The following is a 27655-nucleotide window of genomic DNA, read 5'->3' as shown; positions in this document are numbered from 1 at the left end:
ATTATATCGACACCTCCAAATAATAGTATGTTAAGTCTAAAAAGTGAGTTTTGCAGGAGAAGCTCTCAAAGTTTGGAAATTTCTTTGACCTTCAGTACTATTCTAAGTAAATATTTGTTTATAACTTCTGCTCGGATTGTCCGATCATTACCAAAATTTGACAGAATTTAAGTTAAAGGACGTTAAATATAAAAATGTAAAGAACTTGAAAACATGCTAAGGCGACTTAGCATACTATTGTTTGGAGGCGTCGATATAGTCTGTAAGGAAAATGTCCATAGACTAATAAAGAAAAATATATTTCCTACATATTTGTATTAGGTCCGAATATGTACTACATCGGATCACTCCTACGGGTACACCCTACCCAAAGTTTGAAAAAAATGCACTCGTCTTGGTTCATTCTGAATTTTGTTACAACATGTAGTTTTTTGCGGCCCTTTCCATCCTGGAAAAATTTCCCAACAGCTATAAAACCCACAGAAGTATTGTGTTAACTTTTTTCTTCGGGTACGTGGCTGAGGGTATATCTCAGTCGGCTCAGCTGACTGATACTTTCTTACTTGTTATGGTTTTGCATATGCTCATTTTATGCAAACTTGTCAAAATATGCAAGATATGCAAAAATTTCTGGGCCTAGTTCGTTTCATTTTGTGATAAAACGAGTTTCTGTCTAATCAGACTTTCTCTACGACCATCCTAACCATATATGAACTTGCATATGATGCCGCTGTCTAGATATCACTAATCCAATCCAAGAATATGGTGTTGGATGTATATCAAACAGGCAGGATGAGGTAAAGGCAGCAATAAAGAAGCTGAAGAATAAGGCAGCAGGAAACCGATGGTTTACCAGTAGGGCTTTTCAGCACCATCTGACAGGAGGAACGCGTAGCAGATGATTGGAACTTGAGCATTCGATATCCTGCCCACAAGAACCTTTGTGCTCGGAATATTGTGTGAACTGCTGAAACACAAGGACAATGAAATTGTTGGGCCATTTTAGCACGGGAACATTTTAGTAGGCCTGGCATATCCACCATTGACCAGGACACATGTTCTGAAGAGGGCATCCTAAGTAAATAAGTAAACCGTCGTAATTGAAATATTTAGGGCCAAGTCGCCGTTATATTCGCGAATCCTGTCTTTCGAATAAATGAATCCAATGTTTTTGTTACCCTTGTGCTTCTATCGGCATAACCGACCGATGCACAGTGCCACTGTAATATGAACATTCGACTTGCACGCTGAATTCCTGGGTTCGATTCCCAAGCCAGGCAACATCAAATTTTCAAGGGTGGCAAAATACTCCTCATGGCTATATTTGTGACATTTGCTTAGTATTTCAGCCATGTAAAACTTAGCAATAAAAAGTGAGGTCTTAAGACATGACGTTCGGGATCAGCGATAAACAGTAGGTTCCATATCATTGAGTTAATATGAATCGGGGTCACTCATTGATATGAGAGAGTCTCCCTAGCCCCTTATTGGATGTTTGTGAAACAATTACTGTCCAACTTCATTTGAATGGCATTGATATTTTAGAAGTCATTGAAGAGAACATTTATATTTTTGGCCTGTAAAATTATTTTCTGACCACTGGACTGGAATACACATCAACTCTGTACCACTGTATAATTACAATAATTATTAATGCTAATTCGCGGTTATATGTCAGAATATTGAATCACATAAGTTTACAATGTAAGATATTCACTACACGTTGTAAAGCACTACATACACGAATACTATTTCCATATTTTTACCTATTCACAAAGCAAATACTCGAATATATACATGTACATATGTATGTATGTATGTACGAATGCATTTGCAAATGTTCCGGATGTTGTTGAGCATTATTGCTCATCGTTGTCGCACACAGCATGTTCACAAATTAGATATACAATGTGAGCAATACTCAGCCCCACTACTCACAAACAACAAACAAACAAAAAAACAGACATATTTCATGCAATTTATTTGCATCCACTCACACAATGACATGCCACACACAAAAACAGACAACATAATAAAGTACCGGATATGCCTACAACATTAACATTTTCCTCTACAATATCCTTTTGATTGAATGGAAAGCAGTCAGGCAGTGCATTTGGTTGCAATGAAGAAACGGAAGAAAAAAGAAACAACAACAACTAATGCAGTGAAATGATCCTTGAGTTGTCATTGCAATTTTATTGACACTGCACAGCCATAAAACTTGACATATTCAAAAGTACAGGAAAATTAAACATTTCCTCGTGTTTAGTCTTCATGAAGAAAGTTGGAGTTATCGAATATAGGCTGCTATATGGGGTAAAACAAAATAACTTTGGAAAAACTTTTAACTCACTTTTCATCAATAACAAACAAATACACACACGCAGACACATCCATATGCATTAGTAAATAAAAAAAGTTGTAGCATTTATCATTCATTGCGTGTGGGTGTGAATGTATTTTATGGTTGCCATGACACCATCAATTCATCAACACTTGTATGCATTGCATTATCCTTCACACTGCAATGATTCGAGGGTGTGTATGTGTGTTTCAAAATATATGGGATGTTGCATAAAATAAAACAATTGGTTTAAAATTTTTTCGTGAGGCTATTTTTTAACCGTGTCGCCTTGGTTGGCATACCGGAATACAATTCGACTCTGGTTGAAATCATTGATAGTAGAGAAAAGAATACCTTCGGGATTGTTACTGGGAAATATGTAGGGATATATGATCACCGACAATAATTCACATTCCAAATTTTAACATTTTTGTTTCTCTCACAATTCTACACCGAATTACCAACATTTCTAGCATTACCTTTTCGCTAAAAACCTCGACACACCATTCAAAATCCCAAGAAGCAGAACCGCTACAACAACAGTGACACCCACATTCCAAATTTCAAGGATCCAGTTTTACCCGTTCCGAAGGTAATGTGGGGGATGTAAGATACCAGGGAACTATCTGAACTGCTTTAACATGACAAAGCACAGGACTTATCATCGTCCCTTTTTCACCTCAAATGGACGCTGACCTCTCGTTGTTATCGTGAGTTATCGGGCGCACAAATTTTCCGAACATTTTCAAACTTTTGGGGGGGATATATATAACCCATCATCGAACTTAAACTAAGTTTGGACAAAATATTACGAAAGACAAATTTTGGACCGTTCGAGAGTTATCTTGCACTCCAACCACTACCCATGGTGTCATATGGGGTTTTTGCACCTTTAAGGCTATTTCTCAGGGACTATGGACTTGCCACTGATGTTACAACAAAAATCAATGCGATTCGAGAGCAGGTCCTACACTTAACTTTTCCGGAATTTTGTGTGGGAGGTACCCGAAGGAGTGGACCGATAGAGTCCATATTAGGACCTTATTTAAGTCCGGTAAAAAGTATAGACCAAAAGTATAGACCAAAATCTGTTTCTCAATTCAAGAGTTATCGTGCGCACAAATTTTCCGAACATTTTCGAACTTTTGTGTGAAGGTACCGAAAGGGATGGACCTATATAACCCATCTTTGAACTTAAACTAAGATTGGACAAAATATTCCAAATTTTGGATCGAATCGGTTGATCTGTTCGAGAGTTATCGTGCGCTCCAGACGGAATGACAGACATACGGACGGACATGGCTTAATCAACTCCAAATTGTCTGAAACGGATTTTGTTCTAACATACTTGGGGTCTAAAACCAATGTGTTCTTCTTTGGCACAGCGGTGCCGAAGTTTTTCGGCAATTTACACACATACGACCAGAATGCATAGAAAGATCGCACGAAAGAGAGACAGTGTTTTGATTTGTTTTTGTTTTGTAGCGTGCATTAGAACACACTAACACAAAGTCATAAGTTGCCAATAGTTTGACTACATTCACATTTGGGTCTGTTCTCTTCTTGGTCACCCATGGTCTAAAACCAGCTTAGGGTATAAAAATGGGTTCGAATCGTCGGCTTTCCTTTTTCATTTGCAAATACATTGGATCAAAAAGCTCAACTCCAACGAAAAATTAATAATTTTCCAACATCTTCGGGGTAACTTTTGTTCGATCTGTAGTACGTTTCTCCAACTCATTTTTTGAGTTACCGACAAAAATCGTTAAAACTAAAAAAAAATTATGAATGAAAAGTTAAAATAAAAGTTGACAACTCTCTTGCTATCGACTGCTTTTTATTCGTCGCTAACCTACCGAAAAGCATCGTTAATTACCGAAATTATAAGGATTTTAATTTTACCGATAATTGTCGGTAACTCAAAAAATGAGTTAGAGAATCGCGACATAAATGTTACTCAGAAGATGTTGCAAAACCCCAACGAAATGTCGGGTAGAAAGATTAATGGGTTATTGTCTCTGAGCGCTTTTTGGTATATTGCCATCTGGCCCCGGAGATTGGTAGGAAGAGAAGATGGTAATAAGCCATGTGAATTTACTCGGACTTATTATCTTGTCGGCATCAACGTTGTTTTTATTTATAAAAATATTAGTTTGCCCTTCGATGGTTCTATCCGCGCAACCGGGGAAGTGCATCATAAGAAGGATTGCCGATCAATAGTGGAATTCAGTAACTCATTTTTTGAGTTACCGAAAAAATCGGTAAAACTCAAAATTGTTAACGAAATGTTTTAAGTAAAGTTGAGAGTACTTTTGATATCGGTAGGACTTTACGACTATTTTTTGGGCACTAACTTACCGAAAAATATTGTTAATTATCGAAATTATAAGCATATTAATTTGACCGATTTTTGTTTGCAACTCAAGAAGTTTGGTAGAGAATCGCAGTACAGTTGCCGTTATTTCTCTTTATGTGAGATTTGCATTACCTTTTGCCATAACATAACATAGTCTGGCTATATATTATGTTTCTCGTCGGCAAGTCCATACTTCCTGACATAGTGGTCCGCTCTAAGTCCTAAATACATAATTTTTTGGGAAAAGGATTTTGGTTTTGCAGCCGGTATTCGATCTGTCCCTAGATGAAAGTTTCAATTCACTTATACTGGGGGTATATCTCTGCGGACAAAGCCGACTGATATTTTTACTTGTTAAAAACATATTTATTAATTTGTTCGGGTACAGCTTTCCCGACTTCGTTGAATTGTCGTTTTATTGTTGAGTTATGCAGTTGAGTTGCGCTTTAGTTTCTTACTCTTAGCGGGCTTAATGTATTCTATCCGGGAATGTTCTCGATTCATCTACCTTTTGACTCTCTCGTAATCCTCCACAATTTTAGTATAACTGAATTTGTCGGCCTCATCCCGTTCGTATACTGTTTGCAGCATTCTTGGCAATTTTGCCGAGACTTTTTGGTTGATGGGTGTTTCATTCATCGGGAAGAAAGTGTGTACAATTAGAAAGATGAACCATCGTACGTAGTGACGCCTTTCGCAGACTAGGCTAACAATAAGTACCCCGACCGGTGACCTGGCGTAGAGGGAGATTTAGTATCGACCAGACTTTTTTAGACACTATTCAGCCAATCATTCAACCAATCGGCACAACTCCTTCAGAACCATGCGGCATATGTCTTCCGTAGCAGCACGACATATTTGGTCAGACCATAAGTTTATTGGTGGAGGCCTCTGGTATCCATGTATGGATTTTACCGCTGTTTGCATGTAGTGGGCAATACCTTGCCACTGCGCTGATATGTTATCCAGACGAGGAGTGCTTCGATAGGTGTTCGTGGGAATGCTATTTAAACCTGCTTGATAGGATTGTAGATCTAGGGGTTCTCTCTTCTACGCTGACCCTCTCTTTCTAGATCATGAAGGTCCCTACTGACATGCCTACGTGGGGGTCCTATCCACTATAGGGGGATTAGGATGCCACTCACGGTAACACCCGAGCAAGTATTGCAACGAAACCACTCCATTTTGTTGCTGTACCGGAAAAATCATTGCCTCCTCATGTAGATGCTCCATTGAAGACATGAGGAGGGACCCTGTTGCAGATCTGACATGTTTGAAATTTTTTTCATTCGCATTGAACTTATATTCGCGGACCAAACTAGCACCTAATAGCTTACCAAAGACCGACCTATCGCGTTATATGTATGTGGTCAACAAGGTTTCTTTATCTCCATCCCAAGTGATGGCGGCAAAGGACATGAGGACCTTGTTCTTTCATCTCAGCTTGACGCAGATATCTGTGGCTTGTGTAGACGACGTGAATTTTGGGGTTCTTTGTGGTCGGAATTCTGCTACCATCGACCATAACATTTAACACTGTTCTCACCTCTCCCGACCATGTAGTGAACAGAGGGGCCGCAAATTTAGTGGCGGATATCTGCGTGGAAAAGGTGGTAGGATCAGTCAAATAAAAGTTCAGCCTTTCACAAATTACATCAGGGAAGGTACCTGACGCCTAGATTATACAATCATTCGCATATGTTATGATCTCAAGGCCGTCTGCTGGCAGGAATACAGGAGAGGCAGATCTTAAAAAGTTCCGGATATATCATCCTACCTTGAGGAACTCCCTGTTTCACTCTAAGGGGTAACAAGGTCGTGGTCCTGTTTGTTCCAGGCAGTTTCACTGAAGTTGTGGACTATTTTATACACGGTGCTCTTGAGCCAACTTTAAATGGAAGGTGCTTACACCTAGGAAGTTTTTGCGGATTTTTAAACTACAATGTTCATAGATGAGAAAAACAAAAAAATTGCCGGAGCGCTTTTTAAATAAATTGCGGTCAAAGTTCACATTTTAGTTTTTTTTTTAGGTTTTCGCGATTTTGCTGCGAACATTGAACATTGCTGTTTCAGAATCCGTAAAAACATTGCTGTTTCAGAATCCGTAAAAACATTGCTGTTTCAGAATCCGTAAAAACTTCCCAGGTGTAAGCGGTTTTTATTTAAAGTTAGTTAAGGCGCACCGTACATGAATGACATTATTTTATATGGAGGCGATACAGTCAGTGCATTGACCCAATTTGAACTTCTATATTTAAAAAATGGTAAAACCTACGAAAATATCAGGAAGGTCAATCTTGTAGAAAATGTTCACAGCTACAATATTTTCTCTAATCCCATTTCGATAGCACTTGGGATTTCCAAACAAAATCGTGAAAACCTAAAGAACCCATAAAAATGACAACTTGGATCGCGATTTATTTAAAAAGCGCTCCGGCGATTTTTTATACCCTACACCACTATGTGGGGAGGGTATTATAAGTTGGTTTTGCCCAAAAAGTTTGTAGCGCATCGAAATAATGGTCGTAGACCCATACTTATATATAGCAAAATTAATGTCTCGACGAGCTGAGTCGATCTGGCTATGTGTGTCCGTCTGCCCATCTAAACCTTGTAATCACGCTACAGGTCGCAATTTTGATCGGATCGTCACGAAATTGCGGCTGTTGATGAGGTTCCCGGAGGGGAAGAAGCCTATTGATTTTGGTGATGGTCGGGTAATATTCAGGGTTCGAAATGGACAAAAAACGTATGCGGATAAAAAGACAACGTTTTTTCCAAAGCGAATATCTCAGCTTCTATATGGGGTATACCAAAAACAAGACCTGGCAAAAAAAGTAGGAAATATCACCTTTCTAACGATGTAAAGTAAGTTCTCGTAGGTGATCAAACAACGAAGATATTACTATAGTCGCAAATAAAACCCAAATTTTTATACCCTCAGCCTTTAGGCTAAAGAGGGTAGAGTTGAACCTCGATTATCCGTGAATCGATTATCCGGGAACCTCCATTATCCGTGATAGAAAAGAAATGTTGGACTGTTTCCCATTTCTTCTATTTTTCGTTATAAACTTCATTACCCGGGAGTAAAAACACACTTTCCAATTAATTTGATTAAGCAAACAAAAGGTAAACAAACGAAAACTGGAAATTCTCGCGTGTTACACAATTTGGGTATTTATGGTATCGCAAAAACCATGGTACAAAGTCAATTCAGATGAATCTGATGATGATGATATTATGTATCCTTCTAAAATTTGGTGGATTACCGTAATAAATTTAATAAAAATAGTAGATTTTCATCTTATTGTACAATATTATGCCATTTTTACTTAAAAAATATGTTCAAAAACTACATAAAAGCACTGCCTCCATTATCCGGGAAAATCGATTATCCGTAATGCCTCCGGTCCCGACCATCATGGATAATCGAGGTCCGACTGTATTTACAATTTGATACGGCCAAAAATTTGCCTCATCGAAATAATGGTTTTAGACCCCAAGTATGTTTGTACGATATCCGTTTCAGACAATTTTGAGTCGATTTAGCAATGTCCGTCCGTCCGTCTGTCTGTCTGGCTGGCTGGTGCGCACGATAACTCTCGAACGGATCAATCGATTCGGTTCAAATTTTGGGTATCGAAATATTTTGTACAGATTTGATTTAAGTTCGAAGATGGGCCATATCTGTCCACTCCTTCAGGTACCTCCCCCACAAAAGTTCAAAAATGTTCGGAAAAATTTTCCGCACGATAACTCTTGAAGGGAGTAACCGAAATAATGGTTTTGACCCCAAGTATGTTTGTACGATATCCGTTTCAGACAATTTTGAGTCGATTTAGCAATGTCCGTCCGTCTGTCTGTCTGGCTGGCTGGCTGGCTGGTGCGCACGATAACTCTCGAACGGATCAATCGATTCGGTTCAAATTTTGGGTATCGAAATATTTTGTACAGATTTGATTTAAGTTCGAAGATGGGCCATATCGGTCCACTCCTTCAGGTACCTCCCCCACAAAAGTTCAAAAATGTTCGGAAAAATTGTCCGCACGATAACTCTTGAAGGGAGTAACCGAATTAGTCCATACTTTGCACATCGTGACATTTCTACCAGACATAGATGATGTTCTTATATGGACCCTATTGGTTGACTCTTTCGGGTACCTCCCACATAAAATTTTGCTTAAGTGCAGTTTAAGGCCTGCTCTCGAATCGCTTTGATTTATGTTGCAGCCACTTGTATTCACTACCCCCATTACGACGATATAATTTTTTCAGGAGCAAGACCATATATCCTCAAAAATCAGCACGAAAACTGCAAACAACCCATATAATACCATGTGTCGTAGTTAGAGTGCACGATAACTCTCGAACGGATCAACATATTTGGTTAAACTTTTGGGTCTTTCAATATTTTATCCAAACTTAGTTTAAATTCCGGTACCTCACCCACAAAGGTTCAAAATTTTTCGCCAAGAATGTGGGCATGATAACTCTAGGAGGGAATAACCGAATTGAGCCAAACTTTGCTATTGGTAATATTACTTTCAGGCATAGATAGAGTTCTAATATGGACTATATCGGTCCACTCATTTGAGTACTTCCCACACAAAACTTGGAAAAAGTATAGTTTAACAACTCCTCTCTGATCTTATTAATTCGTGATGCAGCAGGTTGCACTTGCGGCCCCTGTTACGACGTTGTAATTTTTTCGTGGGAAAGTCCATACGTCCTGAGATAATGACCAAAAAAGTTCCAGAAAATCCTACCGGCACCACCTAAACTGGCTAATGTGTAAAATAACCCAAAGTTTGGAAAAAAAGCACTCGTCTTGGATCATTCTGAATTTTGTTGCAACATGTAGTTTTTTGCGCCCTTTCCATCCTGGAAAATTTTCCCAACAGCTAAAAAACCTACAGATGTATTGTGATAACTTTTTTCCTTCGGGTACGTGGCTGAGGGTATATCTCTGTCGGCTCAGCTGTCTGATACTTTCTTATTTGTCATTCTTGCGATTTTATTTATAATGAAGAATATCACAGCTTTGGTTGGGGACTTTCCAAAAGCAAAACCTGACTATAAAAGTAGAAGATCCCATCTTTACAATGATGCAACCACGTCGGCGTAGGTGACCAACTAACGGAGATATCCAATAGTCGGTAATACATACCAATTTTCCATTTTTTTGGAAATCAAGCTACACGTCGCAATTTTGATGGGATCGTCACGAAATTTTGGGTGTTGATGGGGGTCACGTAGGGAAAGAAGCCTATTGATTTTGGTGATGGTCGGATAATCATTAGGGGTCGTAATGAACAAAATAGTTATTGGGAGAAAAAGTCTACATTTTATTCCAAAGCAAATATCTCAGCGTCTGTAAAGGGTATATAAAAAGCTAAACTTGGGAATGAAAGTAGAAAATATCACATTTGAAACGATGTAACGTAGGTTGTCGTAGGATAGGATAGGAAGATATCGCAATATTCGCTAATAGAACCCAACTTTTCATTTTTGCGATTTTAATAATAATGATGGATATCACACCTTTGGTTGGGACCCTCTAAAAGCAAAGCCTGACTAAGAAAGTAGAAAATCCCGTCTTTAAAATTATGCAAATTAGGCTGGCGTAATTGGTCACATAATAGAGATATCGCAATAGTCGGTAATGCATCCCCCTTTTCCACTTTTTCTGCAATCACACTACAGGTCGGAATTTTGATCGGATCATCACGAAATTTTCTCACAGAAATAGAAGAATATTGACGTTGGTGATGTCGAGAGTAGTCAAATATAAAACTAAATATTAATTATTTTGGTTCAGTTCGCCTTAAGTCATTTGGTATAAGAGCCAGATAGGTGACAACTTTCGAATGTCCGTAAATGAAATGTTTTCGAGTGAAAAGATTATGCACAGGGGTAGTGGTGGGTGTAGGGTATCACATAGTCGGCCCCGTACCGACTATAGCCTTTTCTCACTTGTTTTGGTTTATTGATTTTTCTCATCTATGAACATTGTGGTTTCAGAATCCGTAAAAACTTCCCAGGTGAAGGCACCTTCCATTTAAATTTGAGCACCGTGTATATCTTTTGTATGACTTATTTTTTTTTCTTCCATTTTTGGGACTTTTCCTACACCAACGTGTTGTTGTAAATCAACAGGACACACTATTTTACTTCAAAAACATCGTCATCCCGAGTTTTCGTTTAGCTTCGGAATCTGTAATTCCATGTTTGATAAAAATATGTTCTATATTTTAATATAATGATCGGATCCACGAATCTTCAAAACACGATGGAACACCCCACATATATGACACATAACTTAAATGTTAGTAAACATAATGTGTTCTTTTCATACATTTACGCAAATTGCAGATCGAAACTTTTCCAATGATGGTTGTTTGGTGGGGGTGGGTGGTAGGAGCTATCATTTGTTGCATTTTTAGTTTTCTTGATTTGTGAATGTCAAAAGTGCATCACGCCTGGAAAATATACATTTTTCGCATCATTACCCTTTGCGTGCATCTCTCTTCCTGTATGTACATGTGAGTATCTGTGTGTGCGAATGCATATGCGTATGTGTTAACGTGTATTGGTGTGAATTCACAATTTTTATTCGTTGCAAAATCACAACACCAAAGTGAAAATTGAATTCAGTTTTTCTCTTCATTTCCAGGGGCATGCACACACATCAAGCATAATTCAAGAGAGTCGCTGAGTGTGTGCATGTATTTGTGTAAATTAATGTGCAGATTTTGGGTGCATGAGTGTTAAATTTAAATGTGAGTAAATATTTGATATTCATCAAATATAAATTAATTTTTTCTCAACGTGTTATTTTATTATTATCTTAAACTTATCTGCCGCTGACAGCTGTGTGTGATTGTGTGTGTGTATGTGGGATGTGAAATCCAGATGCCATTAAAAAAAACTTTCGAGATGAGATTAAATATAATGGAGGATGGTGTTTAATGAAAATAATGAATGATTAAATTGTGTTTTATCAGGCGTTTCTGTTTGACTAGCAAGAATCAGGAATTTAAATATTGTAGAACAGAGTTATTTGAATAACCTGTTTCTCTAAGTTTTTCAAATTTAAGTGAGATAAACGTATCTTAAAAATAATATAATATACATCACTCATGTCTTGTATTTTTGTTACTTCACTATAATATTACAAATGTATTTGTATGTTGTTTACCGCAAAAACACAGACAGTTTATAAAAGTCCTGTTTTTTGATGCATCTGACCATTATGTAAACATTTCAGGGATATCTAACTTTTAATGGTTGCATCATGAAACTGAAAAATACAACACCACTCATAATTTAACCGGCAACAAAAACACAACACAATCAGTAATGGTGTGTTGCATCGCACTGTCAAAAAAGGTATACATACTTACATAACATGTATAAAACGTTTGCACTATAGCTTTTTGTCGGGTTAACCTTCTTTATGAGGATTTATTTGACGTTTACGCTTTGGAATTGACATTTGAAACCCAAACCCACCGGGTTAACCCGGTTAAGTGTAAACGGGGTATAAAATGTATGCTGTTAACCAGGATAACTCTCGAAGGAAATCGAATTTACATTAAGTTTCGTCAGCTCGTTAGGGTACCTCCCATACAAAACATAACAAGTAAAAAGTCATAAAGTGCGGCCGTGCCGAACCTTTTATTCCCTCCACCATTAAATATTCTTAACAAAAATTAATAATTGGTTCAGTTTCCTGTTCACAATTTTAGGTGTAAAACTTATTCAACAAAAAAATGTGTTCAACCTGGTGGTACCTTTATATCGGGTCTCTATCAAAGTATATATCGTGGCAATTTGGGCAATTTGGATGTTTAGAAGTGAAAATATCCCAACAAAAATTCGGATCCGTTAGTCATTATGTAACCAATTACAAAGTAATGTATACAAAAATAACTACTTATATTAGTCCTTACTAAGTAATGAGTACGGTGGCACAGAGCTTGTGTGTTCAACGCTCACCGTCGGCCGGGTACTTTTCTTAAATCAAAGAACTGTAGCATATGTACACGTTGGAACAACCTATGTTCGTGGGCGTGGCCGAGTGTGTAGGGTGTTAGGCTACAAAGCAGAAGTTCGTGTGTTCAAATACTGCAGATGTCGAAATAAAAGAAATAAAATAAACAAGTAAGAAAAGCGTTAAGTTCGGCCTGACCGAACTTTTTATACCCTCCACCACGAACTGTACTGAAGTGAATAGGAACAATTAGTTTTATTTCGTTTATGAAAGTACTAAACTTTTCCTTTAATTGCAGGAGTAGTACATATATCTCAACTGATAATACTCCTTTCAAAACAGTTAATATGGTGCGACATTTTTGTTCTTTCCAATATTTACAATTTTCCGAATTGAGCGAAATACATAAAATTGGGCAAAACCGACTAGACCTAAACCTGGATATTCTGGATTTGGATAGTTAACAACATCGGAAGCGCCGTTCTATGGAGGCTGTATAAAACGTTAACCTGTACCGATAAAGAGACTAAATACCAAATTTCAGTTATTCCCATTGAATATTGTGGCTAAAAATTTCAAAATACCGAAAATTGGGAGGGATCTTTCTAGGGGGGTATATAAAAACATGGAACAATACCGGAAATTTTCAGGTGGGAAGTTTTATACCACCAACGGAGATTAAATATTAAATTCCATCCGTTTCGATGGGATATTGATGACACAACCTTAAAATACCGAAAATCGGAAAGTACACTTCTATGGGGTTATTTGAAGAAAATGGCTTATACTAATAATTCTCTTCAGCAATATTTTGTACACCCGTGGCAATTCAAATACCAAATTTCAGTCATGTCGGTGGTATATTGAGGCCACAACTTTCAAAAGACCGTAAATCGGAAGCTACGGCCCTATGGGGATATTTGAGGACGTCGACCTATACCGGCACATTTCGGCTGGAATGCTTGCTTCATATCTGTATCAAAAACTTAATACCAAATAAAAGTTATTATGGTGGAGAACGAGCTATATGTAGAAAATCGGGAGGTACCGTTCTATGGGGGCTATATGAAGACATGGACCTATACCGACAAACTTCAGGTGGAAGTTTTATACCCTCAACGAAGACTAAGTACCATCTTGCAGCCATTTCCGTGTTATAATGAGACTAAAACTTTCAATATACCGAAAATTGGGATATACCATTCTATGGGGATACCCCCCCAAAACATGCACATATACCGACAAATTTCTGAGGGGCATTTTTGTAGCCCGGAAAAAGACTAAATACCAAATTTCAGCCACTTCGGTGGAATAATGGGGCTAAAACCTTCAAAATACCTAAAATCGGGCCATGTCGGTGTTATAATGAGGCTAAACCTTTCAAAACTGGTAGTATAGCATATCTAAAACCTTCAAAAATACCGAAAATTGGAAGATACCTTCTATGGGGTCTATATGAGGACGTGTGACCTATACCGACAAATTTGATATGGAATGTTTTATACCCCAAGTGAAGACTACCCACCAAATTTCAGCCATTTCGGTGGAATATTGAGGCCACAACCTTAAAAATACCGAAAATCGGGAGATACCGTTCTTTGGGGGCTATATGAAGGCGTAGACCTATACAGACAAATTTCATATGGAATGTGTTGTACCCCAAATGAAGACTAACCACCAAATTTCAGCCATTTCGGTGGAATATTGAGGCCACAACCTTCAAAATACCGAAAATCGGGAGGTATCGTCCTATGGGGGCTATATGAAGGCGTGGACCTATACGGACAAATTTCATATGGAATGTGTTGTACCCCAAATGAAGACTAACCACCAAATTTCAGCCATTTCGGTGGAATATTGAGGCCACAACCTTCAAAATACCGAAAATCGGGAGGTACCGTCCTATGGGGGCTATATGAAGGCGTGGACCTATAGCTACAAATTTCCGTGGGAAAGTTTTATACACCCAACGAAGACTAAATACCAAATTTCAGCCATTTCGCTGCGACAATGAGGCTAAAACCTATGGGATCTATATCAAAACGATCTATATAAACATTTTATGGTAGAAATATTTCTTAGCCTGTGGAAACACAAAATACAAACTTACAACCGATTCTGTGGTCAAATGGGACTAATACATTCAAAATATATGTGGGCTATACCAAAACGTGGACCTATATAAACAAACTTTGGTAGAAATGTTTTTTAGCCTCTGGAGACACAAAATACCAAATTACCACCAATTCGGTGCTCAAATGGGACTAATACATTCAAAATATCTTTATATATATCTAAACATTTTATGGTAGATATGTTTCTTAGCCTCTTGAAACGCAAAATGCAAAGTTACAACCGATTCTGTGGTCAAATGGGACTAATACATTCAAAATATCTTAAAATGACGCGTACTATATATGGGGCCTTATATGGGGGCTATACCAAAACGTGGACCTATATAAACAAAATTTGGAGAAGCGCAAAATACCAAATTACAACCAATTCGAAGGTCAAATGGAACAAATATCCTAAAATGCATATGAAGGAGCACTTTCACCTAACACATTCACCATATCATTATGAATTTCTTGTCCCGATAAACCTTTTTTATGTAATTATGTAAATACTAGCAAAGTGCCCGCTACTTCGTATGCGTTAAATATGCAAAACAAATAAACAATATATAATATAGAATGGTGGAAACATTTTGTCACGCCTACACAAGAGCAATCCACATTTTTTGAGATATTTTAATTGAGGTTCTCAGCGCAAATATGGCCTAACCCAACAACCGCCATCCTCATTTCCAGCTCTATCTGTTCCCTCAAAACCAATTATAGAACTATTTAGTACTTTACATGTAAATACATAAATACGAACCTCCTCCAATTATTTCAAAATTCCCTTTACACAATAACAAATTGTACCAAATCCTGTGCCATTTACAACTTTTCGTATATTTATGGCACATATTTCTTAAATCGAATCCAGATCTATCCGTTCATCCAATACAAAATTGTACCATACATGGAACCATTTTGTACCCCTAAGTGTACCTAATTCCACATTTTAGGATTCGAGCGCTATAATTTCATCCAAATCCTAATTGTACAAAATGTAGTACTTTTGGTAAGCATAAGCACGCATTTCCCCAACAGTAATATTAACTCCAAAATTCAAGATTCCAGGTCTAACCGTTCGCTCAAATCCAAGTTGTACCAAATTTAGTACCGTTTAGTACCTTTCATACATATGAGTACGAATTTCCAAAACATCCTCAATCCTACACCCCAACATTAATCTTAATTCCAAACTTCAAGATTCCAGCTCTAGCCGTTCAATCAAATCCAAATTGTATCAAATTTAGTACTTTTCGTACTCATAAGTACGAATTTCAAAAACTACTTCCATATCTCAATCCTACACTCCAAAAGTAATCTTAATTCCAAATTTCTTGATTCCAACTCTATCCGTTCGCTCAAATCCAAATTGTACCAAATTTAGTACTATTTAGTACTTTTCCTACCCATAACTAAAAATTTCCAACATTTTATCAATCCTACAATTCAACAGGTATTTAATTCCAAACTTGAGGATGGCAGCTACATCAGATCACCGAAATCCAAATTGTACCAAATTTAGTACCATTTAGTACTTTTCGTACCCATAAGTACACATTTTCAAACAATAAGCTTAATTCCGAATTTCAGGATTCCAGATATATCCGATAACTCAAATCCAAATTTGGAACCATTTAGAACTATTCGTATCCATAGTACGAATTTCTAAACCTTCCTCTATCAACACTCCAACATCAATTTTAATTCCGAATTTCACGATTCCAAATGTATCCTATCACTGAAATCCAAATTGTACCAAATTTAGTACTATTTAGTACTTTTCCTACCCATAAGTACAAATTTCCAAAACTTTATCAATCTTACACTCCAACAGTACTCCTTATTCCAAATCTCGGGTTTCCAGCTATATCGATTCACCCAATTGCAAACTGTACCAAATTTGGTACCATTTATTACTTTCGTACAAATGAGTACGAATTTCTACAACTACCTCAATCTTATACGCCAACAGTAATCTTAATTTCAAATTTCAGAATTACAGCTGCATCAGATCACCGTAATCCAAATTGTACCAAATTTAGTACCATTTAGTACTTTTTGTTCCCATAGGTCCGAATTTCCATACCTACCTCTATCCAACACTCCAAAACTAATCTTAATTTCGAATTTCAGGATTCCAAATGTATCTGATCACCCAAATCCAAATTATACCAAATTTGGTACCATTTGGTACTCTTCGTTGCCATAAGTACGAATTTCCAAAAGTATCCCAATCCCACACTCCAATAGTAATCTTAATTCCAAATTTCACTATTCCAGCTCTATCCGATCACTTAAATTCATATTGTACCAAATTTGGTACCATTTAGTACTTTTCGTACCCAAAAGTACGAATTTCCAAAAACCGAGCCTTATCTCACGCCAACATACCAACACCAACCTACACTCAAAATTTCAAGCTTCTAGCTTCATCCGTTTCGTCTGGGCATTGATTATAAGGCGGTCAGCCACACAAATGAGACAATTTATAGTACATTTTAGTGCTTTTCGCATCCTTCTAGGACGAATTTCCAAAAACCCAGCCTTATCGAGCACCTTCGCCCCAAGACTAATCCTCACCCAAAATTTGGGAATTCTAGCTTCAGCCGTTTCTTCTGGGCGTTGATTCCTAGTCGGCCCCCACATAAATTTGACCATTTTTAGTGCATTTTAGCGCTTTTCGCAGCCTTGTAGGACGAATTTCCAAAAACCCAGCCTTATCGAGCACCTTCGCCCCAAGACTAGTCCTCACTCAAAATTTGGGAATTCTAGCTTCAGCCGTTTCGCCTGGGCGTTGATTCTTAGTCGGCCCCCCACACAAATTGGACCATTTTTAGTACATTTTAGTGCTTTAGCACCCTTGTAGGACGAATTTCCAAAAACCCAGCCTTACCGAGCACTTTCGCCCCAAGACTAATCCTCACCCAAAATTGGGGAATTCTAGCTTCAGCCGTTTCGTCTGGGCGTTGATTCCTAGTCGGCCCCCTCACAAATTTGACCATTTTTAGTACATTTTAGTGCTTTTCGCACCCTTGTAGGACGAATTTCCAAAAACCCAGCCTTATCGAGCACCTTCGCCCCAAGACTAATCCTCACCTAAAATTTGGGAATTCTAGCTTCAGCCGTTTCTTCTGGGCGTTGATTCCTAGTCGGCCCCCACATAAATTTGACCATTTTTAGTGCATTTTAGCGCTTTTCGCAGCCTTGTAGGACGAATTTCCAAAAACCCAGCCTTATCGAGCACCTTCGCCCCAAGACTAATCCTCACCTAAAATTTGGGAATTCTAGCTTCAGCCGTTTCTTCTGGGCGTTGATTCCTAGTCGGCCCCCACACAAATTTGACCATTTTTAGTACATTTTAGTGCTTTTCGCACCCTTGTAGGACGAATTTCCAAAAACCCAGCCTTATCGAGCACGTTCGCCACAAGACTAGTCCTCACTCAAAATTTGGGAATTCTAGCTTCAGCCGTTTCGCCTGGGCGTTGATTCTTAGTCGGCCCCCCACACAAATTGGACCATTTTTAGTACATTTTAGTGCTTTAGCACCCTTGTAGGACGAATTTCCAAAAACCCAGCCTTACCGAGCACTTTCGCCCCAAGACTAATCCTCACCCAAAATTGGGGAATTCTAGCTTCAGCCGTTTCGTCTGGGCGTTGATTTCTAGTCGGCCCCCTCACAAATTTGACCATTTTTAGTACATTTTAGTGCTTTTCGCACCCTTGTAGGACGAATTTCCAAAAACCCAGCTTATCGAGCACTTTCGCCCCAAGACTAATCCTCACCTAAAATTTGGGAATTCTAGCTTCAGCCGTTTCGTCTGGGCGTTGATTCTTAGTCGGCCCCCCACACAAATGGTACCATTTTTAGTACTTTTCGTACCCTTCTAGGACGAACTTCCAAAAACCCAGCCTTATCGAGCACCTTTGCCCCAAGACTAATCCTCACACAAAATTTGGGGATTCTAGCTTCAGCCGTTTCGTATGGGCGTTGTAGACCACATCATCACTTTACTCTTTTATATATATAGATTTAATGACAGCACGCATTTCTAATTTTTCCATTGTAAAAAAATTGCGGATTCGTCTCTTTTGAACACCTGTTTCTATATGAATGAGTTTCCAGATCGAAACAAAATTTAACATGTGTTCATAACAGAGATAGAAGTTTCCAAAACACTTAACTTTTTTCTGTTTATACCGCGCTTTTTGTGTTAGGCTAAGAAGTTTCCGAACTGCCCTCGTAATAACAACTCACCGGCGCAGTGAAGGTGCGTTAAGAATGTGGCTTGAGATACTCGCCTACTTCGCGGTATTATGGGAGTATACCAGATTCCTCGCGGTGCTCGGGGTGTTTTAAGATGGAGGCTTAAGGAAACTCGCGTTCTTCGTGTGTTTTGTGGTACTCCAGATTCCTTGCGATTGTGGCTAATAGAAACTCACCGGTGCTTGGGTGGCTTAAGGAGACTGGCCTTCTTCGCCGTTCACACTCAGTCTATACTTCACCTTTCACTATTCTCGTGAGTCTTATAGCCTCCTCACTCCTTTTTATAAGGCCACCAGACGTCAGATGTAACTTATAGTTCTAGAGCCTACCATACATGTCGTTGCTTTTTGTTTACAAGTCCGGGTTACCCAAAGTTAAAGCACATGAGTTGTTGCTACTTCTTTTTCAAGTCCGACGTACCCACAGTCAACGCACACAAGTTGTTGCTACTTGTTTACAAGTCCGACGTACCAAAAAAGTACAAGCACGAGAGTTGTTGCGCTGAAAACATCGATAAAAACCTAAAAATACCTGAAATCGGGCAATACCGCTTTGTGGGGGCTATACCAAAACATGGACCTCTGTATATAGGCAGTATTTTGTGAAAATGTTTTTTTACCTTTGGAAACATAAAATCCAAAATTCATTAAAGTGAAACGTCGCGTCATATAACGATTTTCTTGAAGTCGGTGCGTTGGAATGATACATCGCAATTCCTGAGAGGCAATCCTTCTGTCAGTACTGCACCTTGATTGTTTGGAAAATGTTCTATATACACATATTTTTTGGAAAAATGCAGTGCTTTTCGACGTTTTTGACGGAAGTGTAGTTTCTACCATACACACCAAGCCTTGTAATTTAATCCAGCACATCCTTGCACACAATAAAACTAACATATGTATTTTTGTGGTAATAATGTTCATGTAAAAATCATAATTTTTTCGCCCGCTTTTTAACAAAAAACCGCTGACAACATTTGCGTTAATTAAATTTCCGCAAATTTTGCTGAAAACGTAATTTTTTATTGCCAACTTCCCCTGTTCATGTTGTTTTAGTGCACTCGTTGTTGTTGTTGCTGTTGTTATGTCAATAATAACCCTGAAATATTGTGAGAGAGGACGCTTTAAAAACTCAGAATTTGGAAAAAAAGAACACACACATTTACGAAATAAAATATAATTCATTTTAACGAGAAAAAGTATTGTGTAAACAAAATAAATAGTTTGCATTGCGGCAAACAATTTTGTACATATAGTCGGCTTTAGCTGCTAGCTAGGCAAACTGTTGGGTGGATGGATGGTCAGGGAGACTGGCAGCATTAGTTTGGGGTTTTCCAAATAAAGATAATTACGTTGACAACACATAATCATATTTACACAACAACATTTAAACTTTGCATTTAGTTTGTTGGCTTAGTACTTTTATTCCCCTTCTCCCCTCAACTCGGTATTAGAGTGAATGAAACCTATGGGTTTGTCGTCGTCATATTTAAAGAAGGAGAGTAGAAAATAAAATTTCAAATGAAATGAAATTGTCCTTATAGGCTAAATGAAAATTGGAAACAATTTAAATGACATTAAAGTTGAATGAGATACTCCTTTAATTGTTGGCCGTAATTAGGAAAATACAATTTTTATTTGTAATGTGGTTTATTAAGTTTATTAAAAAGTTCTAATTACGATAGGGGGAAAGGTCATTGAACGCTTTTATGGAATTCAGTGGCAGGCCAGATGGTACAAACTACAGTGTCACATAAGATAAAGTTACTGCAATTTACTCCTAAACCTCCAACCACACTCTTAACTACGCTGCTTGATATGCAACGGTTGCGTTATATTTTCCTAGCACTTGCCACTCTGTACGCTCGTCTAGTTAGTTTCTTCTCCCTCATAATCTCGTTGACATGTTTTTAGGTTTGGATCTAAGGACTTTAAGGTTTCTGCACTCCTTAAGGGAAATGTAACCGCCGGCTCATTTTCTAGTCTCGGTTCTCTGACGAATCTCCAGGTAGGAGCCGGCGACATTGGTCGTACCGGCACTATTCGCTGCGCCGCACTTCCCTGGTTTGATGTGGAGGTCAGCCCGCTCACCCCGATAACAAACACACACTTCCCTGCTTTGGTGGTATTAATTGTTTATACTATTTTTTTACTATCTATCAGATAGTGTACTCAGGATATGGAAAGAACATTTTTCAAATATGTTGGTATCCAATAGCAGGGAAGACGACGAAGATACCACAGTCCCAATCCCAGAAGATGGTATTGAATATATACCGCCCAGCCAAGATGAGGTAAAGACAGCAATAAATCGGCTAAAGAATAATAAGGCAGCAGGGGCCGATGGCTTACCAGCCGAGCTGTTCGAAACCGGAGGCGACACGCTGATAATGTGTATTCATCAGCTAGTTAGCACCATCTGGCAGGAAGAACGAGTACCCGACGATTGGAACCTGAGTATCCTGTGCCCCGTCCACAAGAAGGGAGATAAGACTGTATGCTCTAACTATAGGGGCATAAGTATACTCCCTATTGCCTACAAGATCGTGTCAGGGATTTTGTGCGAACGACTAAAGCCTATGGCCAACGAGATAATTGGACCATACCAATGCGGCTTTAGACCTGGCAAGTCCACCATTTACCAGATATTTACCCTGCGGCAAATCCTGGAGAAGACCCAAGATATGCAGATCGACACCTACCACCTTTTTGTCGATTATAAAGCAGCCTTCGACAGACCGCTGCGTTCAAAGGTATTCCAAGCCATGTCTGAACTTGGTGTCCCCGCAAAGCTCATCCGGCTTTGTAAAATGACTTTAACTGACACGGTGTCATCCGTTAAAATAGGAAAGAACCTCTCCGAAGAGTTTGGTACCAAAAGAGGTTTCAGACAAGGAGACAGCCTTTCGTGTGACCTCTTCAATATCCTGCTAGAAAAGGTTATACCAGAGGCAAACGTCAAAAGAAGTGGCACAATCTACACCAATAGTCACATGTTACTTGCTTATGATGATGATATAGACATCATGGGCCGATCAGTAAAAGAAGTAACTGATACCTTTATGAAGGTCAAAGCAGAATCTGCTAAAGTGGGTCTGGCGGTAAACGGTGAGAAGACCAAGTTGATGGTGTCGACGCGCAATGCGTCCATTGAGCTCGGACCAACTGTGGAAGTTGGTTCCTATAATATTGAGGTAGTAAAAGACTTCGTCTACCTCGGCACCTCCGTAAACACAAAAAACGACATCAGTTGTGAAATAAAATGAAGAATTGTATTGGCCAACAGATGCTACTTTGGTTTAAGTAAGCAGTTTAAAAACAAAGCCACATCTCGTCAAACAAAAATAACGTTCTACAAAACACTGATACTACCCGTGCTGATGTATGGCTCCGAAGCCTGGGTACTTGCGCAAGCAGACATGGCAGTGCTTGGTGTGTTTGAGAGAAAAATTATTCGAAAGACCTACGGACCAATCTGCGTTGACGGAGAATATCTACGTCGCATGAACCACGAGCTGTATCTGCTATACAACGACATCAATATGTAGTTAAACGTATCGAGATGCAGCGATTGCGTTGGCTAGGCCATATCATAAGAATGAGCGAAGATGAACCCTCTTAAAAGGCGTATAAATACGGACGGCTTGGCGGTGCACGCAGAATTGGCAGGCCAAGGAATAGATGGCGCAAACAAGTGGATGATGAGATGAAAAGGCGCGGTATTCCAGAGTGCGAAGCAACAAGTAGAGAGGAATGGAGATCTTATCTTAGTTCGGCCTATAGAACAAATGTTCTGTAATGGGCCAGCTAAGTAAGTAAGTAATTGTTTTTTTCCAACCAACCAGTCGATCATTGTTTTCATAGTAATTTGTATGGGACAAACTCACATTTTCCAAAATTCTCTAAATGACACAATTATGGTCCGATCGATGAAAAAATTGAGACTGGAGAGACAGGGAAACAAGCTGTTCTTTGAGACAAGGGAGATCAAAATTATAATCCTACTCCCGCATGGTCCGAATAGAGAAGGCGACGTATAAGAAGTGGACGATGCCGAAAACCTGCTGGATAACATGCAGGTAGGGGGATCAATTATTCTTAAGGTCGTGCAGATCAATCTGTCGCACCTGGACAGAACCACCGAAGGTGAAACCAATACTACTATAAATAAAGACAACATTCCTTAGATAAACTCTAAAAACCTGCCGTACCAACTAAAATGAACGATCAGCATGATCAGGTTCACGGATGTTCGAGTATCGTTTTGAAATTGTTACGGTAAATACTACTGGTGGTATCTTTATTGTAATATAATGTTTTTCGTATGCATAAAATGGATGGTGGCCACCATAACTAGAGAAAGGCGTGACCAGACATTGTCCAAACTTTTACTCATTGCAATACATATTTCTTTCAAACCTAAGTCATGTTGGAAGATGGACTATATCGGATAACTCTTAGCTACCTTAAAAAAGGTCAAAAATATTCGCTTAAGTGCAGTTTATGGAGTGTTAGAAATTTTTTCGATATTTTCATAGGAGGTAGTCCTTGTGATTCTGATTACAATTATATATTTTTTATGGGCAAGTCCATGCTTCCTGACCAATGATGACCCAACATTTCTTAGAAAATCTTACAGTGAACAACCTTCTTTATTTTTCCCGCGGAAAAAACGTTTCTCCTCTCTCATCTTCTCCCGAAACCTCTGTTGTGCGCTACGGGTTGCTATTCATTGTAAAGAAGCTCTATATGCCCCATTGTTCGATTCTGCGGTTGTTTGCATGGAGTGGGTAATACTTTTCGACTTTTCTGATATGTTATCGCGACGTGGAGTGCTTTGATTAAGCATTTGGGCCATTTAGTTGAACCGATGTCCAACTTCCGTGTTGTGTCTGTTCGCACTCTATTTGCTACGTTTAATCGGGTACATACCTTTGCTGCAACAAGGTGGTGGTCCAAATCTATGTTTGCTTCTCGGAATGATGGTACATCCAACACGCTCGATTAATGTCTTCCATCTATCACAACCCAGCAAAATGTTCGATGCCAAAGATGACATTCAATCATGGGTGCAAGTGATCTAGCATGTCATCTTTTTAGCATCTTCATCGATGAATTTTATATGAGCGTGGACCCCAAAAGATGACGTTCTTTTCTGGATCCTAAGCATGTCATTTTAACCAATGCGTTGACATGTCATTTCCACCAATGCTTTGGCATGTCATTTCCACCAATGATTTGACATGTCATTTTCACCAATGCTTTGACACGTCATTTTCACCCATGCTTTGACATGTCATTTTAACCAATGCTTTGGCATGTCATTTTCACCAACCCCTTGGCATGAAATTTTCATGTATTGTTTGGAAAATGAAATGCTGTATTGAAATATGGTTTTCATGAAAAACAAAACTCTTTATTAATTCAAACGAATTCATGAAATAGCTACAATTAATTTATCAGTTTAGTTTTTCAAAAGTTTACATCCAAATTTGCAATGTAATCACCACCGCTGCAACGCAAAAGATTACTTCCTCCGTTCTCCGCAACTGATATTCTTTCATCTTACAAAAGGTTTTTTCAATTATCTTCCCATCACCAGTTCAGATTTCGACATGGACTCCAAATGCACTCCTTTAAGTATTTTTATTTCGTAAATTACTTTTATTATATAATTTTGTTATTTTATAACAACATTTTGGTAATTTATACTCTTTTGTTTAGTGACGGAAATATGTAGGGATCTATAACCCGGCTTGCTTTAGGGATCTCTAAGAACAAAATATAACGAACGGGGAGGAGAAACTTTTTATGGAAAATACCATTTATGCTTAATTAATTTATTTTTAATTGTTTCTTTCCAAAAGTAGTTTCTTCTTTATTTTCAGATTCTTGTTCCTTTTCGTTTCGGACTTTTTTTTTCAAATTCCAAGAAGCGAGATTTGATTGATTTCATTCTATGTCAGATTTAGAACAGACAAGGGAGCTTTTAAAATAGCAATGTGTGCAGTCCGATTCTATTTTTAGCTCGATGGTTGGGACTTCATATAATACCAATTTTTTAGAAGTTTTAGTTGTTTGATATGCAGGAAATGTAAGACAACATCACGACGACAGTTCTAACAACTTTGGTCTATTCCAGAAACTGCAAGAATCTACTTATTTTTACAACGTAACAATTTTTCCTTTATGTTATCGGAAAAAATAGTAAAAATTAGTAGATTTTTGCAGTACTGGAACATACCAAAATGAAAATAAACAGGTGTGTAAATAAAAACACAAACGTCATCTCTATTGGATCGATGGAATGGGTACAAATGCTGATGAAAAGATCGGATCTTCCACGACTTCCTTTGCATTGGTTCAAATCCTAATGGAAAGATCGGATCTTCCACGACTTCCTTTGCATTGGTTCAAATCCTAATGAAAAGATCGGATCTTCCACGACTTCCTTTGAACCAATGCAAAAGATGACATGAAATCACGTCATCGCAAAGAACCCCTTCCGTCAAATTTTGCTGGGAACACATACTGGCCGTAAGGGGTTTTTACAGTTTTAGGGTCATTTTCTCAAGAAGTATGGACTTGCCACTGAAAAAACGTTTAGTGCAATCTGCTGCAAGAAAAATCAAAACGATTTGAGGGGAGGTCCTAACCTGCACTTTTCCGAAATTTTGTGTGGGAGGTACCCGAAGAAGTGAACCGATATAGTCCATATTCGAACTTTATCTATGTCTGGTAGAAATATTACGATGTGCAAAGGTTAGTCCCTTCGAGAATTATCGTATTCATAATTTTTGCAAAAAAAAAAATTGAACTTTTGTGGGGAAGGTACCCGAGGGTCGGACTTAAACTAAGTTTGGGCCAAATATTATCCGTTCGAGAGTTATCGTGCGCTCCAGTCAGCTAGCAGACGGACGGACATTGCTAAATCGAATCCAAATTGTCTGAAACGGCATAAATGCTGAGGGTATACAAAATTTAACATTTTTTCACACATTAAAAAACCTCCTTAAGTTTTCATTAAACTTATATATTTAAAAAAATTCCATTTATGAAAAAAAACTATAACTATAAAACTATATATAGGGGCTGAAAGAGGACATTATCAGGCAACATGTTGCGAAAAAGAAACGTTCCACGCTGTTCCCTAAAACGTCTAGTCCACTAAAGATGTAATTTCACTTACATTTAGTACCTAAGAAAAATAAAATAGATCACTTCTTGTAAACGTAATGTAATTGTAATTTATTAAAACGTGTTTTAAAGGTAACAGTCCTACTTACATAATTAGCTGGCCCATTACAGAACATTTGTTCCATAGACCGAACTAAGAAAAGATATTTAATTCTCTCTGCTTCGTGCTTCTTCATCTCTTCATCCACTTGTTTGCGCCATCTATTCTTTGGCCTGTCAATTCTGCGTGCATCGCCAAGCGGCCCGTATTTCTACGCCTTTTTAGCGGGTTCATCTTCGCTCATTCTTATGATATGGCCTAGCCAACGCAATCGCTGCATCTCGATACGTTTAACTATATTGATGTCGTTGTATAGCAGATACAGCTCGTTCATGCGACGTCGATGTTCACTTGGTCCGTAGATCTTTCGAAGAATTTTTCTCTCAAACACACCAAGCACTGCCTTATCTGCTCGTGCAAGTACACATGCTTCGGAACCATACATTAGCACGGGCAGTATCAGCGTTTTGTATAGTATTATTTTTGTTTGACGAGATGTGGCTTTGTTTTTAAATTGCTTATTTAAACCATAGTAGCATCAGTTGGGCAATACAAGTCTACTTTTTATTTCACAGCTGATGTCGTTTGTTGTATTTACGGAGGTGTCGAGGTAGACGAAGACTTTTATTACCTCAAAATTATAGGAACCAACTTCCACAGTTGGTCCGAGCTCAACGGATGCGCGTCGACACCATTTGGTCTTCTCGCCGGTTACCACCACTTTAGCAGATTCTCCTTCGACCTTCATAAAGTTATCTGTTACTTCTTTTACTGATCGTCCCATGATGTCTATATCATCAGCATAAGCAAGTAACATGTGACTATTGGTGTACATTGTGCCACTTCTTTTGACGTTTGCCTCTCGTATAACCTTTTCCAGCAGGATGTTGAAGAGATCACACGAAAGGCTGCCTCCCAGTCTGAAACCTCTTTTGGTACAAAACTCTTCTGAGGATCTCGTGTCAGTTAAAGTCATTTTACAATGAGCTTTGCGGGGATACCATATTCAGACATGGCTTTGGCTGTCGAAGGCTGCTTTATAATCGACAAAAAGGTGGTAGGTGTCGATCTGCATCTCTTGGGTCTTTTCCAGGATTTGCCGCAGGAAAAATATTGTCAATGGTGGACTTGCCAGGTCTAAAGCCGCATTGGTATGATCCAATTATCTCGTTGACCATAGGCTTTAGTAGTTCGCACAATATCCCTGACACGATGTTGTAAGCAATAGGGAGTAGACTTATGCCCCTATAGTTAGAACATACAGTCTTATCTCCCTTCTTGTGGACGGGGCACATGATACCCAGGTTCCAATCGTCAGGTACTCCTTCTTCCTGCCAGA

The 27655-nt window shown here is 38.5% G+C and overlaps 1 protein-coding gene across 1 annotated transcript in view; it reads left to right on the top strand.

Moving 5' to 3' along the window:
• Positions 1-11355: 11355 nt before the first annotated feature.
• LOC141391512 (parkin coregulated gene protein homolog) overlaps positions 11356-27655 on the top strand; it is a 30762-nt gene continuing 14462 nt past the window's right edge. Inside the window, exon 1 of the mRNA XM_073964390.1 lies at positions 11356-11482. The gene's annotated coding sequence lies outside the window, so the exon portion shown is untranslated. The remainder of the gene's footprint in view (positions 11483-27655) is intronic.

The sequence above is a fragment of the Musca autumnalis genome, unplaced genomic scaffold, assembly GCF_047663935.1.
Source record: "Musca autumnalis isolate F117 unplaced genomic scaffold, ASM4766393v1 scaffold_1, whole genome shotgun sequence".
Taxonomy (NCBI): Eukaryota; Metazoa; Arthropoda; class Insecta; order Diptera; family Muscidae; genus Musca; species Musca autumnalis.
Note: the sequence above shows the minus strand (reverse complement) of the source record. Positions and strands in the feature narration are given on the sequence as shown.